The sequence below is a fragment of the Phyllobates terribilis genome, unplaced genomic scaffold (assembly GCF_046119375.1).
Source record: "Phyllobates terribilis strain yellow unplaced genomic scaffold, ASM4611937v1 Scaffold_12__6_contigs__length_324123572, whole genome shotgun sequence".
Classification (NCBI taxonomy): Eukaryota; Metazoa; Chordata; class Amphibia; order Anura; family Dendrobatidae; genus Phyllobates; species Phyllobates terribilis.
In genome coordinates, this window is record NW_027362772.1 from 303,680,450 (window position 1) to 303,692,816 (window position 12,367).

Sequence of the window (12,367 nt, forward strand, 5' to 3'; positions counted from 1 at the left end):
CAGGGTTCTCTTAATTATTTATAAATCTGAAAACTGTGGCGTACATTTGTATCCAGCCCCCTGCAGTCTGATTCCCCTAAATGAAATCCTGAGTGACCAATCACCTCCAGAAGTCACATAATTAGTATACTGTGTCCACCTGTGTGTAATTTCTTCTCCGTATAACTACAACCATTCTGTGAAGGCCTCACAGGTTTGAGAACATTAAGGATCAAGCAGCATCATGAAAACCAAGGAGCCCACCAGACAGGTCGGGGATAAAGTTGTGGAGAAGGGTAAAGCAGGGTTAAGTTATAAAAAATTAGCCCAAGCTCTGAACATCTCACGGAGCACTGTTCAGTCCATCATCAAGAAATGGAAGGAGTGTAGTACAACTGCAAACCGACCAAGACAAGGCCGTCCAACTAACCTGACGTCCCAAGGAAGGAAAGCACTAATTAGAGAAGCAGCCCATGGTCACTGGAGGAGCTGCAGAGATCCACAGCTCAGGGGGGAGAATCTGTCCACAGGACACTATTGGCCATATATTCCACAAATCTGACCTTTATGGAAGAACGGCAAGAAGAAAGACATTTTGCAGCCATAGTCCCCATATAATCAGTGTTATCGCTCAACCAGTTGGCGGTTTTGTTGTTATGGATGATCTGATCGGTTTATACCTCCGTCCACATTTTCCCCTTCTACCGAGACAAAAAATAATTATAGGGTTAGAATAGTAGTGACCGCTCCACCCTGACCGGTGACACAGAGAATCTGCTGCGTGGTGCGACTCCACATGGTGGGTTTTCATGGACCTTCCCGTCCCTTGTCTGCGGCATCGCTGGTCAGTAGACCCAGCGTCACATCATATCCACCTCCAGAGTAAACATAATAGATCTGCCTCTGGGAAAGCTGGGTGATCGTGGCCTGTTATATAACGTCAGTGGAGCTATGGAGACATAACTACTGTAAAATTGTTCAGGACTTGTCAGGTTCACTAGGTGAGGTGGGTCCTCGGTGTCCAAGGTCCTTTGGGCACACCGGCCACAGGCGTTGGTGCTGCCGGCAGATGAGGCATACGGGAAACGGATAGCAGAGGTCCCGGAAGACGGGGAACAGATAGCAGAGGTCCCGGAAAACTGGGAACAGGTAGCAGAGGTTCTGAAAGACGGAGAACAGGTAGCAGTTGTCCTGGAAGACGGGGAACAGGTAACAGTTTTCCTGAAAGACAGGGAACAGGTAGCAGGGGCTCTGGAAAACGGGGAACAGATAGCAGGGGCTCTGGAAGACGGGGAACAGGTAGCAGGGGTCCTGGAAGACGGGGAACAGGTAGCAGGGGTCCTGGAAGACGGGGAACAGGTAACAGAGGCATTGGAAGCTGCTGGTGAACAGGAGATTGGGAACAGGTAGCAGAGGTCCTGGAAGACGGGGAACAGGTAGCAGAGGTCCTGGAAGATGTTGAACAGGTAACAGAGGTCCTGGAAGGCGGGGAACAGATAGCAGAAGTCCTGGAAGGCGGGGATCAGATAGCAGAAGTCCTGGAAGGCGGGGAACAGATAGCAGAAGTCCTGGAAGGCGGGGAACAGATAGCAGAAGTCCTGGAAGGCGGGGAACCGATAGCAGAAGTCCTGGAAGGCGGGGAACAGATAGCAGAAGTCCTGGAAGGCGGGGAACAGATAGCAGAAGTCCTGGAAGGCGGGGAACCGATAGCAGAAGTCCTGGAAGGCGGGGAACAGATAGCAGAAGTCCTGGAAGGCGGGGAACAGATAGCAGAAGTCCTGGAAGGCAGGGAACAGATAGCAGAAGTCCTGGAAGGCGGGGAACAGATAGCAGAAGTCCTGGAAGGCGGGGAACAGATAGCAGAAGTCCTGGAAGGCGGGGAACAGATAGCTGAAGTCCCGGAAGGCGGGGAACAGATAGCAGAAGTCCCGGAAGGCGGGGAACAGATAGCAGAAGTTCCGGAAGGTGGGGAACAGATAGCAGAAGGCGGGGAACAGATATCAGAAGTCCCGGAAGGCGGGGAACAGATAGCAGAAGTCCCGGAAGGCGGGGAACAGATAGCAGAAGTCCCGGAAGGTGGGGAACAGATAGCAGAAGTCCCGGAAGGCGGGGAACAGATAGCAGAAGTCCCGGAAGACGGGGAACAAGTAGCAGAGGTCCCGGAAGATTGGGCACAGGTAGTAGAGTTCCCGGAAGATTGGGCACAGGTAGTAGAGTTCCTGAAGACCGGGAACAGGTAGCTAGGTTCCAGAAGATGGGGCACAGATAGTAGAGTTCCTGGAAGACCCGGAACAGTTAGCAGAGGTCCCAGAAGATGGGGCACAGATAGTAGAGTTCCTGGAAGACCCGGAACAGTTAGCAGAGGTCCCAGAAGATGGGGCACAGGTAGCAGAGTTTCTGAAGACCAGGAACAAGTAACAGAGGTCCTGGAAGCTGCAGGCAAAAAGGAGACCAGGGAAAAGGGAGCAGTGCCTAGACATGGGACAGGTATGTAACAGGACCTTGAAAAGCTTGGTGAGAAGTCTGCAGCAAAAAGTAATGGCAGCCGCCTCAAAATAACAGTGCAATGCTTCTAGGGGGGAAATTCCTCTGTACATACTGTAGTTCTCTTGGGTTCATGGAAATTTATAAAAAGTTGGTAATTTTTTTTTTAAACTTCTTAGGACCCTTGTCAATAGTTTAGGGGGTAACACTGGTTGTCAGTTTATTTACACAATTCCAAGGGGAATAACAGAGGAACGGCCCAGTGCAGAGTTGTTCCACAACTATTTAATGGTGAATGCTCGCACAAGTCATTTCCTCAATTACATAAGAGTCATTATGTTCCTGGAAATCAGCGTAAAGAGGAAGCACATTTTACAAGATCCGTCTCTTCTCTCTCCCCTACCCCGAAGACTAAGGGCCCCTCATTCTCAGCATCAGTGGGGACCCCAGGGTTGTACCCCACCTAAATAACTTTTCCTACCTGTAGTTATTGGGAAATCCCTGCTCTTGCCCTGACCACCCTTGATCTTACCTGGTTGCCCCATTTGCCAGTCTGATGTAAACTCTACAATTATGACATAAAGACCACCGCAATGAAAAGTTGCGACATAGATCAATATGTCTTGTGCAATCCGCACCCATCGTGATGCCAGGGACTTGGGACAATGTGTTGCGCCAACATCTAAAGTCAACTAGTCAATGGCACCGCTCCCTAAAAAAAAGCATTGATCAGCATGGGGCCATGAAGGGTCACAAGATGACACCGTCCAGGATCCAAGAGGCCATGACAAGTGACGATAAGAGCCTCCCCCCCAAATGGCGCCACAACCACAGGGCCAAGAAAAAAAGACGCTATGGACACCAGGATCCAGAAAACCTAGTGATAAACCCCTTAAAGGGGTTTGACCATAGATAGAATAGAGGACCCCTGTCCGCTCAGCCACATGCTGAAATGTAAGATCTTACTATATGCCGCAATTTAGTCAGTCTATATCTGCTCAATCTAAACGCCCTAAAGGCTGAAAATCTAAAATTAGTGACCATTGGCCGGCAGTTCCACATTAAGCCGCCGCACCCTGATGTGTGTATGTAAAGAATCTGTAAAGGGATATTCCAAAAAAAAACAGGTTATATAGGGCAAAAGACAAAATAATACCGCCCTTCTGCTTCCTTACCATGAAGCTCCCAGTGCGGCAGCTCTGCCGGACGATCAGGCTATCTGGATTATCAGATTATTGTATATTGTGATATATGGAGATTTTCGCGTTGTTTATTAGACGACATTTACTTTTTTTTTTCACTGTTTTCGCCTTTCTCCCTTGAAAGCCGATCTGTGCAGGAACATGACACACGGAGAAGAGGAGGAATGTCAGCGTGTGAGTCCTATGTGGGTATATATAGAAGATGCATGTGAGACGCATAGGGGGCCACCATGTGCCATCACTGCGGACCGCGGCGTGTGTACCCTCTCCAGCAATACAGCCTCCATGAGAAACGGGAAAGAGGGTCACCGCGGAGCGCCAACGGGAATACTTGTTTTACGCTAAGCCACATCCCCAACCCAGTGCTGTATATGCGCACAGAGACGGAGAGCCCCTAGTGAAGCCCAAAAGTGTTACCACACAATATAATACCGGCTTCATGGCCCCAAAGTATGATGCCCCACAGCCCCCCACATAGTATGATGCCCCACAGCCCCCCCCCACATATGATATCCCTACAGCTCCCCAATACACACAGTGTGATGCACCCACACAGTACTGAATAATGCCCCACAGCCCCCCACACATAATATGGTGTTTCTACAGCCCCCCACCAAACACAGCGTGGTGTACCCTTAGCCCCCCCAACACACACAGTGTTATACACCTACACAGTGTAATGCCCCACTACACAGTATGATGTCCCACAGCCCCCCACACTTAATATGATGTCCCTACAGCTCCCCAATACACACAGTGTGATGCACCCACACAGTACTGAATAATGCCCCACAGCCCCCCACACATAATATGGTGTTTCTACAGCCCCCCCCCCCAACACAGGGTGGTGTACCCACAGCCCCCCCCCCAACACACACACTGTTATACACCTACACAGTGTAATGCCCCACTACACAGTATGATGTCCCACAGCCCCCCACACTTAATATGATGTCCCTACAGCCACCCCCCACCAACACAGGGTGATGTACCCACAGCCCCCACACATATGATGTCCCTACTGTCCTCCCAACACAGGGTGATGTACACCCACACAGTATAATGCCCCACCACCCCCTACACAGTATGATGCCCCACAGCCCCCCACCCACAGTATGATGCCCCACACAGACAGTATGATGTCCTTACAGCCCCCACACAAAGTATAATGCCTCACACACAGTATGATGCCCCCATACACAGTATGATGCTCCACACACTGTATGCTGATCCCCACCAGAGTATAATAACCTAAAAGCCCCCACTACACTGTATTATGCCCCACAGTCCCCTACACAGTATGATTTCCCCATAGCCACCCCACACAGTATGATGCCCCAACACAGTATAATGCCCTCCAGCCCTCCCCGCACACACAGTATGATGCCCCCTCTGCTGGGGTTGTTTTGCGAAGAAAGCAAACACGTTTTTCTATTCTTGGACAACCCCTTTAAATTGTTGTCTGGCGTTGATCACTTCCGAATTGTGAGGTTTATGTCGCTGATATTGGACGTGTGTCCCTATGGCAGGTACCATGCACCTGTCCTATTCATGCACTGATCGTCCCAGCAGGTGAGTGCAGACAGGACGTCATCGTTGTTGCCAACCCGCCGATGCTGAAGTGAGCGGCGCAAGACCCCTTTAAGAACAATTCATACTGGATAAAGGAACAGAAATCATCAGAACTCATCTATCCACAAGCAAATAATCACGACAGAGATGGGGGGTCGTGACATAATGAGAGTTTATTTAACTTTATGGTTTATTCCTCTTTAATTTTTAAGATCTCTGCTTGATGTCAGTGAATAAACTGAATTGTTATTCCTCCATCCTCATTAGTGAGCGCGGCCGGATCTGACTTCATCCCCGTTATTGATCAGTTGTTGATGTTTTCTCGGCGGCGCCGTCATCCGTCACGTTTCTGGACGCTGTTTACCTGCGGATCGGTGTTTTTTGACACAATGTTCCCTCTGGTCTTTGTCAGCGCAGCCGGGGGACGTCGTCCTGAACTTTACAGAAGTTACAACTAAGCGCGAAAACACCTGAATATTCTGTCACGTCCCCGACCCTGCAGTGCTCCAAACAAGTCTGCACCCTGACCCGCCGCTCGCTATTGGCGGAGCCGCCGCACACCCCCGGCTATTAAAACAATGGCTGCCGCCCCCACCGCCCGCACTCACTGCACTTTGTATCCGATCTCTGCAGCGTCTCCATCCGGGTGAATACAGGAACTCCAGCATTAGTTCTGCAGGGGACAGATATACACCGATCATTAAAGGGACGGTCTCACCCCATCTCTCCGCAGCCAAATACAAAGCCGGAAATAACGGGAAAGATTCTGTTGTGGTAAATGTGCAACATTGCAGAACATCGCTCCATCACACTGCAGAACATCGCTCCGTCATACTGCAGAACATCGCTCAGTCACACTGCAGGACATCGCTCCGTCATACTGCAGAACATCGCTCCGTCACACTGCAGGACATCGCTCCGTCATACTGCAGGACATCGCTCCGTCACACTGTAGGACATCGCTCCGTCACACTGCAGAATATCGCTCCGTCATACTGCAGAACATCGCTCAGTCACACTGCAGGACATCGCTCCGTCACACTGTAGGACATCGCTTTGTCACACTGCAGAATATCGCTCCGTCACACTGCTGAATATCGCTCCGTCACACTGCAGGACATCGCTCCGTCACACTGTAGGACATCGCTTTGTCACACTGCAGAATATCGCTCCGTCACACTGCTGAATATCGCTCCGTCACACTGCAGAACATCGCTCCGTCACACTGCAGAACATCGCTCCGTCACACTGCAGGACATCGCTCAATCACACTGCAGAACATCGCTCCGTCACACTGCTGAATATCGCTCCGTCACACTGCAGAACATCGCTCCGTCACACTGCAGAACATTGCTCCGTCACACTGCAGGACATCGCTCAATCACACTGCAGAACATCGCTCCGTCACACTGCAGGACATCGCTCCGTGACACTGCAGGACATCGCTCAATCACACTGCAGAACATCGCTCCGTCACACTGAAGTACATCGCTCCGTCACACTGCAGGACATCGCTCCGTCACACTGCAGGACATCGCTCCGTCACACTGCAGGACATCGCTCCGTCACACTGCAGAACATCGCTCCGTCACACTGCAGAGTATTGTCCCATCATACTTCAGAACATCGTTCCGTCACACCGCAGAACATCACTCCATCACACTGCAGAACATCGCTCAGTCACACTGCAGAGTATTGTCCCATCATACTTCAGAACATTGCTCCCTCACACTGCAGAACATCGCCCCGTCACACTGCAGAACATCGCTCCGTCACACTGCACAACATCGCTCCGTCACACTGTAGAACATCGCTCTGTCACACTGCAGAACATCGCCCCGTCACACTGCAGAACATCGCTCCGTCACACTGCAGAACATCGCTCCGTCACACTGCAGAACATCGCCCCATCACACTGCAGAACATCGCCCCGTCACACTGCAGAACATCGCTCCGTCACACTGCAGAACATCGCTCCGTCACACTGCAGAACATCGCTCCGTCACACTGCAGAACATCGCTCCGTCACACTGCAGAACATCGCTCCGTCACACTGCAGAACATCGCCCCGTCACACTGCAGAGTATTGTCCCATCATACTGCAGAACATTGCTCCCTCACACCGCAGAACATCGCTCCGTCACGCTGCAGAGTATCATCCCATCATACCGCAGAACATTGCTCTGTCACACTGCAGAGTATCGTGCCGTCAAACTGCAGAACATCGCTCCTTCACACTGCAGAACATCACTCCGTCACACTGCAGAGTATTGTCCCATCATACTGCAGAACATTGCTCCCTCACACCGCAGAACATCGCTCCGTCACGCTACAGAGTATCATCCCATCATACCGCAGAACATTGCTCCGTCACACTGCTGAGTATCGTCCCATCATACTGCAGAACATTGGTCTATCCTGCGGCAGAGCATCGCCCCCGTCACACTGCAGAGCACTGCTCCGTTACACTGCAGAACATCGCCCCGTCACACATCTCTTCCCAAGGTCAGTGATGAACCGACCATCCAGATGACTGAAATGGGATTCATCAGAGCGGGTGCCTTGTTCCATCGCTCCATGGTCCGGTTCTGATGCTTATGTGCCCCTTGGACAACGGGGCATCATAGAAACTCTGATAGCTCTGCTGCAGCACAGCTCCATACACAAGCTGCGATGCTCTGCGTGATCTGATACAAGACCTGCCATATACCATGAACACCCCTAGAAGACCTGTCATTTTCAGATAGCTCTCTTGGATATGATGGGGCTAGTGTACTTACTGTAATAATCCATGTCAGAAGAGCCGTACAATTCTGATATCAAAATCAGCAGTCTAGCTAGAGCAGGCCTCATAAAATGCTCATTGCCATATCAGGTGTAAAATGCTAATAAATGATTATACCGCCATTGTAATTTGCAAAGTAAATACACCAGCCTCATCAGGGATCTATTTAACAACATATACATCTTGAATTGTGAAAACTGGTGACAGATCCACTTTACTTCTGCAGCTAATCAAAAGGGAGGACAAATGCTGGCGATATTCCATCACTTATTGGGGTGAGCGAGGATGATATCCGTACGTGGCGCAGTCTCATCTGTCATCGGCCTCAGAATGGACGGGATTTGTCTCCAGCATTACAGGATCACAGGTAGATTACTCGCTGTGCGCTCGGCTGGATCTATTCACCTGAGTTAATGATTACCTGAGCTGGAGGATACACAGGAGCGGGGGGCCACGGGGGCCGACCTGGCGCAGAATAAGTGTTCACAACTCGGGGGTACAGCTGTAAACTTCATGCAACTAAACCCTTCCCCTTGAATATTTGAAACTTAAAGGAATTCTTCATCCTCGGCTTCTTATGACATATTCTATGCAGGTACCTCCTTAAAGGGAACTTGTCAGGATGATTTTTCTATGAAACTAACAGTATGGCTGCATAGGTCTTAGCACAATAAAAATGATACCTGTCTTGTAGTAATCTGTTGTACCAACGCTGAGAAATCAAGCTTCGAATCTGCATGCAAATCAGCCTGGAAGTGCATTGGGGGTGTGTCACTACAATTAAGTGCATAGACACGCCTTAATTGCACTTCCAGGCTAAATTGCTTGTGGCTTCTAAGCCTGATTTCTCAGCACTGGAACATTGGATTACTACAAGACAGACCCCACCAAGAATCATTACTAAACAGGGGCTATTACTTATCAATAATGTCTAAAAGTTTAGTTTCCCTTTAAATAGGAGGAGTGGGATCAGTGATAAGGGCCTATATGTGCACCCATCTGGTGTACTGTCCTCTGCGCTCCAGTGCAGACTGGTTTAAAGACGCCGTTCCTTTATGTAGGGAGCGCCTGAATCAGGTTTTACTGAAAGCATTCACATAAAAAGGGCAAAACAAAGTGAACTGATACCTGCATCACAGTAACTGGGGTGTGACGCGGAGCTCCTGGGCTCCCATCCAAAATCTGTAACATGGGAACCAGAAGGATTCCTGGGCCCCCTTAGGCTCTAGGACTCATGTACAAATGCAGCGTCTGCCCCCCTCTGTAGGTAAATTCTGGGGGGCGGCAACTACATTCTGCAGAACAGCAGTGACTGTCGTGTGATGTCAGAGGGCACAGCGAGCGGATACAAAACACTGATTGTTCCAGGCTGTTTGCTGAGTGTAAGAACCTGCGGGACGGTGACAACCACGTAATGGCCGTTATTGTGAAATATACCTTTTGTGGATTCATTTTTCACCATTTTCAAGATCTCTGCTTCCTGTCAGTGAATAGAAACATTCATTGCTGATATTCAGAGGCCTTTATTCTCTACTTACTCGGGTGCACGGATTGTAGACGTCCGTGTATCACAGTTCAACTGCACGGACCGGCCGTGCATCTCCTGGCCCAAACATGAGGCTGTCGAATTCGGGTCTGGAGACTTGAGGCCAGTGCGTCCATCAAGGTCCATCAATTCTTTTTGCAGATTTCTTTACAGATTTCACCCCTGTTGTACTACAAAATCCACATTAAAAACGTGCAGATTTTACAGCAACAAATTTGGCCGTGTTCACACCATGCATTTTTTCACTGCAACTTTATTTTTGGAAAGTCACAAGAAAAAACGCATTCAGAACACATCGTGTGAACTAAAATCTCATTCACTTGTTTTTTTCCTTGTATTTTTTTTACCTGTGATGGTTTTTTTTTTTTTTTTTTTTAAAGCAGCATGCCAAATGTTACAGCTTTTTTACTGCAGTTTTTCCCCCACTGAAATCAAAATGGTTTAGCATAAAAACATATGCAATTTCCATTGCGTTTTTTTGGACATAGCCTGGGTTTTTTATGCAGAAAAAAAAAATGCATCGAAAAAGCTACGGTGACTCACGGTGGCTGGAAGATGTGCCAAATTCATTGAGAGGCACCTGCTCGTGATTTTGGTGCCTCTTTCAGCATAGAACAAAACAGACCCTAAATGAATCGGATTCTTAAATTCTAAAGAAAAAAAAATGCAGGAAAGACACTGCCAAAAAAGGTGTGTGTGAATGTAGCCATAGTGTCACTCCCCCATAGACTGGCCAGGTTCTCAGTCTCCAGAATGTCATCAAGAACAGTACCGTTCACAACAGCAAGCAGAGATGTTGACAACTGTGAGGCCACGGCCCCACTATCAGTATTTGGTCAGTATTTTTTCTCAGGAGTTGGAGCAAAAACCAGGTGAGGAACAATCAGAGAAAAGGTAGAATAGAAACTAGTCACCAATTCTGCATTTATCGCCCACTCCTGGTTTTGGCTCCCACTCCTGAGAAAAAAATACTGACCGAATACTGATAGTGGGGCCGTGGCCTAAAAGAAACTGACATACAAGTTATAGTGGAAAGTTGCAGAACTTTTCATGATGTAATGAATAGGCTTTATGTACATGAAGTAAGTGTACCCCTCAAATATCTGCTGATCACTGGGGTCCCATCAGACCTTACATCCTAGCGGCAACATGGCGCCAACTTTGTGTAACACCCGGAAACAGCCTATGCCCTATAATGGTAAATAGATGTTATACAGAGGCTCCCCCCGCTCTGGTGGGCTCGGGGCACAGTACTTTGCTGTCTCTGGCAATCCCATGGAGAATGAATGGAGCAGAGATTTGCATGCTTGACCTGCTGCTCCATTCAGAAGAGCCTGTTCTCAAGATCGCTGGTGGTCCCAGTCCTCCGACCCCCTGCATGCAATAGTGATCCAGTTATATGGATATGGCACAAGTTCATGTCAGTTGCAAATTAGCACAGAGGGACCTCTTGTGGTCGGGTTCAGGTACTGCATGTTCCCATCCTGATAAAATGGTAAAATAATAAGTCGAATAATGTCAGTGATGGTCACCGTCCCCATGTGCAGCATATATATACGGATCACTGACTATATATCATGCGCTGCCTAGAGAGTAATAAGACCCCCTTATTGCCCCTGGACAGTAATAATGCAAGTAACGATGACCCCTGAGTGTCTCTGTAAAGTAACAATGCCAGCCAGTGCCTCCTTAAAAAGTATAATGCCACAAGTGCTCCTTTAAAAAAACTATTTTGCCCCCATGTAAAACTACTATGACAGGAGATAAAGTGGATTTCCCATAGAAATGAATAGGAAAGAGTTTATACGAGATTTTGGAGGAGGATGTTGAAGCAGATCTGCTACAACCTGCTCCTAAAAAAAACCTCTGTGTGAACAAAGTCTTAAAAAATATTTGAAAACTCTGCAGCTGTGAACAGATGTACCAATTAAAAGAATGGCAACGAGGTTGTGGGTGATTTGCAGAGATGAAGGCGATGTTCACACTAAGATTTCTGATGCAGAGTTTTTCAGCTGAGTTAAAAATAAACCTTTAAAAATAAGATTTTTTTGTTATTTTTTTCTGATTCATTCAGTTTTCACATTTTTTTTCCAAGCAGAAACATCTGAAGATGTTCGTAATTTTTTATTTTTGTAGTTAAACCTGTAAAAAAACAGGAAAAAAATTGCTGAAGAACCAACTTCAGCTCGAATAAGAAACTGTGCGACTTAGGCCACGGCCCCACTATCAGTATTTTTTCTCAGGAGTGGGAGCCAAAACCAGGAGAGGAACAATCAGAGAAAAGGTCTAATAGAAACAAGTCACCAATTCTGCATTTATCACCCACTGCTGAGAAAAAATACTGACTGAATACTGACCAAATACTGATAGTGGGGCTGTGGTCTTTATTCACAGACTATGTAGTGCGGTTTGCCATTTGAATCTGCTCCAAAATCTACTTAGTAAAACTCTGTGTGAACACAGCCTTAGTGCAACAATCCACTCGTAAAACATTTACACAAAGGTCACAAAAAAAACGCAGCAATGTCGCGTCCTCCCTCCGCCTTGTAGTGCTAATCTAGGGACTCTCCCGATTGTCACATGGATTCTCCACATTTCTACAACCATCCCTTACACGCATCCAGCAGAGCTAAAACAACGAAGCTATAACTTGTCCTCGAAGACGTATCCGCAGCGGCCATGTTCTCGGAGTCTTTTCCCGATCTGTTCTATACGGATTGTTCTTCAGTAGGAAGAGACCGGAGGGTGGACTGTTTTTATCGCTCTAGTGTTCGGCAAATTAGCATAGTGATGTCTTCT